The sequence below is a fragment of the Cebus imitator genome, unplaced genomic scaffold (genome assembly GCF_001604975.1).
Source record: "Cebus imitator isolate Cc_AM_T3 unplaced genomic scaffold, Cebus_imitator-1.0 Scaffold433, whole genome shotgun sequence".
NCBI lineage: Eukaryota > Metazoa > Chordata > Mammalia > Primates > Cebidae > Cebus > Cebus imitator.
This window is the reverse complement of record NW_016107748.1, coordinates 495613-502668: the sequence shown is the minus strand read 5'-3', so window position 1 is coordinate 502668 and position 7056 is coordinate 495613. Positions and strand designations below refer to the sequence as shown.

The window sequence follows — 7056 nt, the reverse complement described above, 5'->3', positions numbered from 1 at the left end:
ATTATTGGGAATTATTCATAAAAAGCACACACACAGGTTATTATAAAATTTCGGCATCATATGACACTGGAAAAGCAATTTTGTTATGTTTCATAATTAACTTATTTATCTGTTCTCTTTACTAACTTTTTCATATGTTTGTAAAAACACAGTGGGTTTAGTTAGAAAAATAAGGCTGAAAATGTCCCACACTTAAACAATGAAAATAAAGTTTTAACAATATGACAAAACTATAGATTCCTCTACAACCACAAAAAGTTAATGACTTGGAAGCTAGAAAGATTATAATGTATGCTTTATGTTTTGGGTGTGTGTGTGCGCACGCGTGCACAAAAAGCCAGTGTTCTAAGGTAATTTTGTGGCTTCTTTCTAGTACAGAGTCCAAATTTCCAATGTCATTCCTGCTTGGATTTCATCCCACTATTTAACACAGCAGACAGAAAATTACTGTAAGATTTGCAGTGAAACAGTGCCAGGTGTTTTAAAATATAAACGTTGCTTTCCTGGATATAAGTTACCATGTAAGTGGAATGAAATATTTAATCGCATGGCATAAATCTTTTGAAAGAGACTATCTGACAGTTCCTTGGAAACAAATGATTACCATGTACTCCTAGACCAACTCAAATCTGCCAGAGAACAATTAGTTAGTTGCAAGGGTAAAACTTGCCTTAGTTTTGGTGCTTTGTTTTAAATGATTTCAACTAGTCTCAGTTATTTAAAAAAATACATTTTTTTCTTTCTTTATGCCTATGCTAAGTTAGATTATCAAGTTAAAATAGAACTGCTCCAAAAATTCAGAATGAATGAATGGATGATGTTTAATAATAACTTTAATACATATTTTATAATTTTTGAACATACCGAAACATTCTGAAAGCAAATCCCCAATTCAAGTGGTAAGTTCACAAAAATCTAAATATTAAGGTTACAGATGGGACTAGCTTGACTCTGACTGAAGTAACAAATCTTATAAAATTGGTGGAGCTACCTTTTATAAAAATGACCACAAAATATGGTTGATTTACTAAGCATGTTAAGATAAAATAGCTAAGTGAAGCATATATTCCATATTTCTTTGTAAATATGTAGGTAGTATTATGTTTATTTTTTAACTGGTAAAGAGAGCATGTGATACCTAATTTGTCCAGTGGTTTCAGTGAATCACAGATATATAAAAGCACAGATTTTTAGAGCCAGAAGGAATTTACCTATCGTGACAATTATTGGTCTAGTTGAGAAAGAGGTATGAAAACTGGCTCCAAAACCAGATTCTTGACTTCTCCCTCCTTGTAAGATTTCCTAGGTCAGCATTCCCTTTCTTTGTTTCAGATTTTCTTTTTCTGAATTAATTCTTACTGTTTATTTACTTTTGAATAGTCTTCTAATCACTAGATTAAGATTTTGGTCATCTCCAAATATGATCGAAGTGAGCCTTTGAAGACAGTGCTTAAACCAACACCCAATTTGACCAAACGTGTAAGGCCACGACCTTCCATTGTCATGAATATCACGACGTTTCTTTAGCAAGGGCTTTGCTTAACAGGGCTGCAGTAAAAATCCTCCCTCTAAATCCTTGAGAAGTTCTAATTTGTAAAAATGCAAATTATCTGAAACCAAATGCTGTTTTCTTTTTCTTTATAGAGAGAAATTGGTCTGTTACATCTAGTAAAGCGTTCTAACCCGATTGTCCCTCTAGAGGGAGACATAGTCCAGCTTTTATACGAATTGCCTCCGCATCTTTTACTGTCTCGTTCTTTTTCTGCAGGACCGTTGTTTGCTCTCAGCGGCAGTTGCTGGGGCTCACAGAACTGGCTGTTGGGAGAGAGAAGGGAGGCAACGTCGCTTGGTCCTCCCATCCCATTTTACTGCTTAACTCAACCTGGAGTCTCAGGACCTATTCTCCTCCTGCATTCTCTCTGCACTATACGGGGGAGCCAAGTCACTCTGTATTCCCTGGACAGCCGGGCTGGCTGGAATAGGGTTCTAGAGTGGAGGGGGCTCTGCCCTTTATGGCGACTTTCTAAAAGATTAGCATCAGTGTCTTTTGACAGTACAGCGCCTGGGGTGGGACTCGAAGAGGAGGCTTTGCTTGCTAAACGGCTTCTTTCTCCTCTGGAAATCTGGATTTTTTTCCTCGGCCTCCTCCCCCCGCTCCTTTCTTTCTCCCCTACCGCCTTTAGCGAAGTGACACAGGCGATACCTGCTCGCTCGTGTTGGATGTGGCAACTCGCACTTTCTCGTTGGTGACGGTGCCAGGGCACTGCTGCCAGGGGGACATCGGCGGGTTTCCCTTCCTTCCAGCCCACGATGCCTAGAAGGGCAGCGGGTGGGCTGCGCGGGGCTCTGCCCTCAGCACTTCGAGGCGGGATTGAGGGGCTGAAGCTGGCCAGGAGTTGCTGCTAAGTGGACTCCAGTGGAAGGAGCAAAGTCTCCGCGAGGGCACCAGCGGGGACCTATTTGCGAGCAGTGGGCACAGGGGCACCTGCACCGAGGAACGCGAGCGTCTGGCGGGGGGACTTTGGCCGAGCTCAGAGCCTCTCCTTCCTGTCCCGAGCCTCCCAGCAACTCCGCCACGCTGGAGCCCCGGTACCTGCGAGAACCGGGGAACTCGAGAAGTGCGTGGCCGAGGCTGCTTTCCTGAAGGTGAATCATTCCGTCCAATTGCCTTTCCCTAGAGAACAAGAGGGAGGGCAAGAGAGAGGGAACAGAGGATGTGTGAGTGTGTGTGTGTGTGAGAGGGAGAGACGACGTGAGGGGAGAGGAAAAGTCTTTACTAGGCGTTAAAAGCAAACAAATCAGAGATGGAACAAGAGCGGTAATTGCTACAAGACCGCCTTGATTCTTGCAGTCCAGGGAGCTGAGCGCACAGCGCGCATCCGGCGAGGACAGCGGGCGACCGCGGGCGCTGCCAAGGGCTGCGGGACGTTGGCTTTTCCTCAGTAAAGAAATCTTTTGATTACTTTGATACTGTGGAATAAAGAAGGGGGGAGAAGGATCAGGCTCACCTTCACCCGCTTTAGGGGGATTCCAGTTCGGATGTCAAGAGATTCCTGAGTCCTACTTGCCATCGGAGGAGGAAACACATCCATACACGCGCGCGCACACTTGCACGCTCAGGGCCACACTCACTCATACGCCGCCGTCCACGAGCACACAGCACCAGACTTCGGTTCCCTATGCCCCTGGATGGTGACGGCGGATTGGCATCTTGGAAGCGATGCGAGAGCGATAAGGCTGGCGCTGGCCCGCAAAACCTGCAGGAGCATCGCTAGGTGTTGCCGCCACGGGGAAGCGGGGCTGCAGGTAGGTGCGAGCCGCGCCTCGGGTCGCCGGCCAGCGCTGGGGACTGGAGAGGCAACTGCAGGACCGCGGTCCCGGAAGCTCCTGTGGGCACACGTCTCCCCTCCCCTTTCTCGGGGGGTCGGGGGCTGTAGGGGGATCGCCCGGGAAAGGCGAGAGGTGAGGGCAGATGCGGGTCCTTCGGCCGGCGTCTCCCTCGAGGGCAGTCAGGCAGGGTAGGGCGGAGAAGAGGGGCGCCGAGAGGGGATCGGAGCACGAGAGGAAGCTCCATGGAGCGGTGCCTCCGTCTCTGCCCCATTTCTTCTAATACAGCAAAAGACCAGGTCGAGGATTGAAGTGGGTTTTAATTGGATTCCTCACCCAGACCCATCCCGGCCAGTAACCATTTTGGACTCTTAATAAGGAGTTGGGGGTCTCGTTCGAGGGAAGATCAATGGGATGTGTCAGGCCATCTTTCTGAAATCCCTACTTTTTGTCCACTTCTGATTAGTTAATTCTCAGGCCTGTTTGCAGAAGGTGGGTGTTTCAATGAGACTATTGATTTCTCCACAGCTAACTATTTTCATAAAGAACCAAGCTGACAATTTCCCGATCCTCATCTATGTAAGGTTTATTTGGATTTGGGATGGGGAGCTTTCTTACTGAATGAAATAAAGCTTTTATAAAAGGCTACTACAAGGGAGCTTTAGTAAACGATCCTCTGATGAAGAGCGTTCAGAATAAGAATGACTTCAGGAAACTAATGGTTTTTCATTTCTTTCCGGGTAGATGTCTCCCAGATCTTGCTAGTAGTACACTGGTTTTCTCCTAACTGCTTTGCCATCCCTTCCGCCTTCAATTCTAAAAGGTCAGGTGCCTACCAAGAAGGGTTTTCTTTAGGCTACTGATCTTCACTTATCAATGGGGAACGTGTTATTTCCAGAAACTGCCTTTGCAAAGGAAAGTTTGAGATCCGTTGCCCTATTTCTCCAAGAACTGCAGGTTGAGTTACCCAGTCTGAAAAGGACGAACCATAGACGCTCGCAGAGCCTTCCGGTGGACGCGAGGCTTCCCAATTGAGTATTCCAGGTCCTGACCGAGTGTTAAACAATTGCCTGAAACGTTTGGAATCGAATGTGTTGTAATGTTACTACACCAGCTAGTCTCTCTTCACCTTTGCTGGGTGTTTGGCTTATGGCAATAAGAGAGAGAGAGGAAAAAAATCCTCGTTTTGTGAGTGTGAAATCCCCTCTTGTATTTTACAGAATGGTTCCTGGAGGAAAAAAAAAAAAAAAAAAAAAAAAAAAAAAAAAAAAAAAAAAAAAAAAAAAAAAAAAAAAAAAAAAAAAAAAAACCAAAAGAAAAAACCAAACCTTAAAAACCACAAAAAAGCAAACCCGTATGCAACTTTTACTCTGAAGTGTCCCCAAAGTACTTAGTGTAGGAGGGTCTTTCACTCAGGACAGAATGAATTTCAATGACTATTGATTGGATCATAATTATCTGGTTCTTGTCTTCTCAACTAGATTGCTTTAAACATCAACATTCAGTTATCAACACTCTCAAACTGCTTTATTAGGCAATATAAGTTAAGACAAATGAGCAATTAATTTAAGATTTTTTCGTAAAGTTCTAAACCAAAATAACTAGGAAAGGAGACTGAAAACACTTCTAAAGCTTTAAAAATCAGAGCATTAAGATTATTTGTATTTACCCCAGACTTTCCATGTTTGTGTTTGTACTCTCAGATGATTAATCATTTGCAATATCAAAATTGGCACCTAACATACTATATTTCAAATACAAGATCAGACATTTTAATCTCTTTCCTTACTTAATTTTGTTCTGGATCTTATCCTGAGTCAATTGTTTGAGTTGACCTTTCCTTTTAGAATCTTAATTTTTAAAGCCACCGGTAGGCACTTAAAGGCCATCAGTTACCACATTGGAGCTTATTTTATTTTCATTTTCCTAATTTTCAATAAAAACGTTGGGTTGTATTATTTTTAGATAGTAAAAGTCTGTGAGGTCAACGTCACTGCCAACTGAATACTTAGGCACAGGGAGTCTTTCAAGAGGCAAATAGCTTTAGTGTGTTGTTTTATTCAGATTAGGCATTTTTTTTGATGTTAAAATCTTGATTCTTTTCTTGCCTTTAAAAAATTTAGTAGTTTAGGTTGCTGAATTTATATTTATGTAGAGTGCTATGATATGTGTCTCTTAAAGATGAGTCCAAAATTTTTGACACGAAAGCAAATGCCTATATAATGGTACAGGTTCTGCTAGAGGGGATTTAAGACTTCTAAGTATGTGTGATATTGCATTGGAAAAATATTAGCTATTTTAACAATGACAAATTGGAGAATGAACATTCATTGATATGCCTATGGATTTGTGTCAAAATAGATACATATTGCTTAGCGATGGCAATATGGTATTTGCTAACCACCAAGTTTTAAAATGTGATGACATGGCTGTTAAGAGATCTGTTTTTAGATACGGCCAGTTTTCCTATTTAAAAATTTATAAAATGATAAAATTTAGGGGCTGGTGGAAAAAATTTAAAAATTATTTTATATCTTATCAAAAATATTAGTAGTCTTGGATCCAAAGTCTTCAATATAGTATTTTCATGACCATTTAAAAATGCATTTTTGTGTTAAAATATACATTTAATGTTGATTTATCACTAATTGCAAGTTATGGATTAATGTATACACGAAGGGTAAGATGTGTATCTTCAGGATTTCTTAGTCATTTCTTATCTTGGTCCCTAAGAAAAGGTACTGTGAGACTGCGCCCAAGTTCAGCAATCACTGCAAACTGATGAACATTTACTGATGAACTCTCTAATGCATGTCTCAAACAAGGAATGTTTGAAAGTGTCATCAGTTATTTCTAATATATTTGAAAAGATGAAACAACCAGAGTACAAACAGTTCAGTGCCCCTGCTTTTACTTCTGCAGTATTTTATTAGGGATGCCTCATTAAGTCACATTTTTCTGCAGCTGTTTTGTTCATTGAAGATTCAAGTAAAAATAAGGAACTTTACTGTGCAATACAGTTTTGTTTTCTTGGTGAAAAATCACAACTTGTGGTAAAATAATCATCCAACCCGTCGTCCCCTTTGATCTGTGTCTGACATTTACAAATGTAATTCATCAACCTGTTATTAGTAGGGCTCCATCAAAACAAAGAGAAGAAATGCATTAACACAGCCTGCTGCTGGATGTGAAGGTGAAACCAGCTGCATCAGCCTAATATCTGGCCACATGCTCCCACAAAATTTCACATGCGATATCTTGCTTTTGGACCACTGATTTTGTAATGCCATGTGATATGGTGAATTTGCCATTTTGTTTAAAAATTCTTTGGTTAACTTTATTTTGAACTACTTTGAGCATACTGAACTATTTTAATTATTCCATTGAAGAGAAGAAATAATTTCGCACTGAGTTATCATTAGTCTTTTTAGAAAAACAGTTTTACTTTAGGTTCAGAGCACAATCTGAAACAGGAGATTGACAGGTAAGCCTAGCAAACAGGGACCTAGAAGTTAATTTCTGTTTTTTAATTGTCATTGGCCACTGACTTATTGGGTAATTTTTAGAAGGTCTGATTTTGTTCATTCAGTGCAGTGATTCATTCAGTGCAGTGTCATTGTCAATTAAATAAACAACTCTTGTCTTCTACTTAATCTTACAGAAATTTTAAAAGGGTAAGTTAGATTTATTGGAACATGAAAATATTTAAATATATTTCTCTGAAATATC

General features: G+C 40.9%; 1 protein-coding gene across 4 annotated transcripts in view; it reads left to right on the top strand.

Annotated features, from left to right (window-relative positions):
* The first annotated feature begins 1653 nt into the window (after positions 1–1653).
* TAFA2 (TAFA chemokine like family member 2) overlaps positions 1654–7056 on the top strand; it is a 483813-nt gene continuing 478410 nt past the window's right edge. The window contains exon 1 of one of the 4 annotated variants that reach the window (XR_005197126.1): positions 1654–3306. The gene's annotated coding sequence lies outside the window, so the exon portion shown is untranslated. The remainder of the gene's footprint in view (positions 3307–7056) is intronic. The other 3 variants (XM_037731942.1, XR_001819551.2, XM_017510180.2) reach the window with 3 other exon arrangements.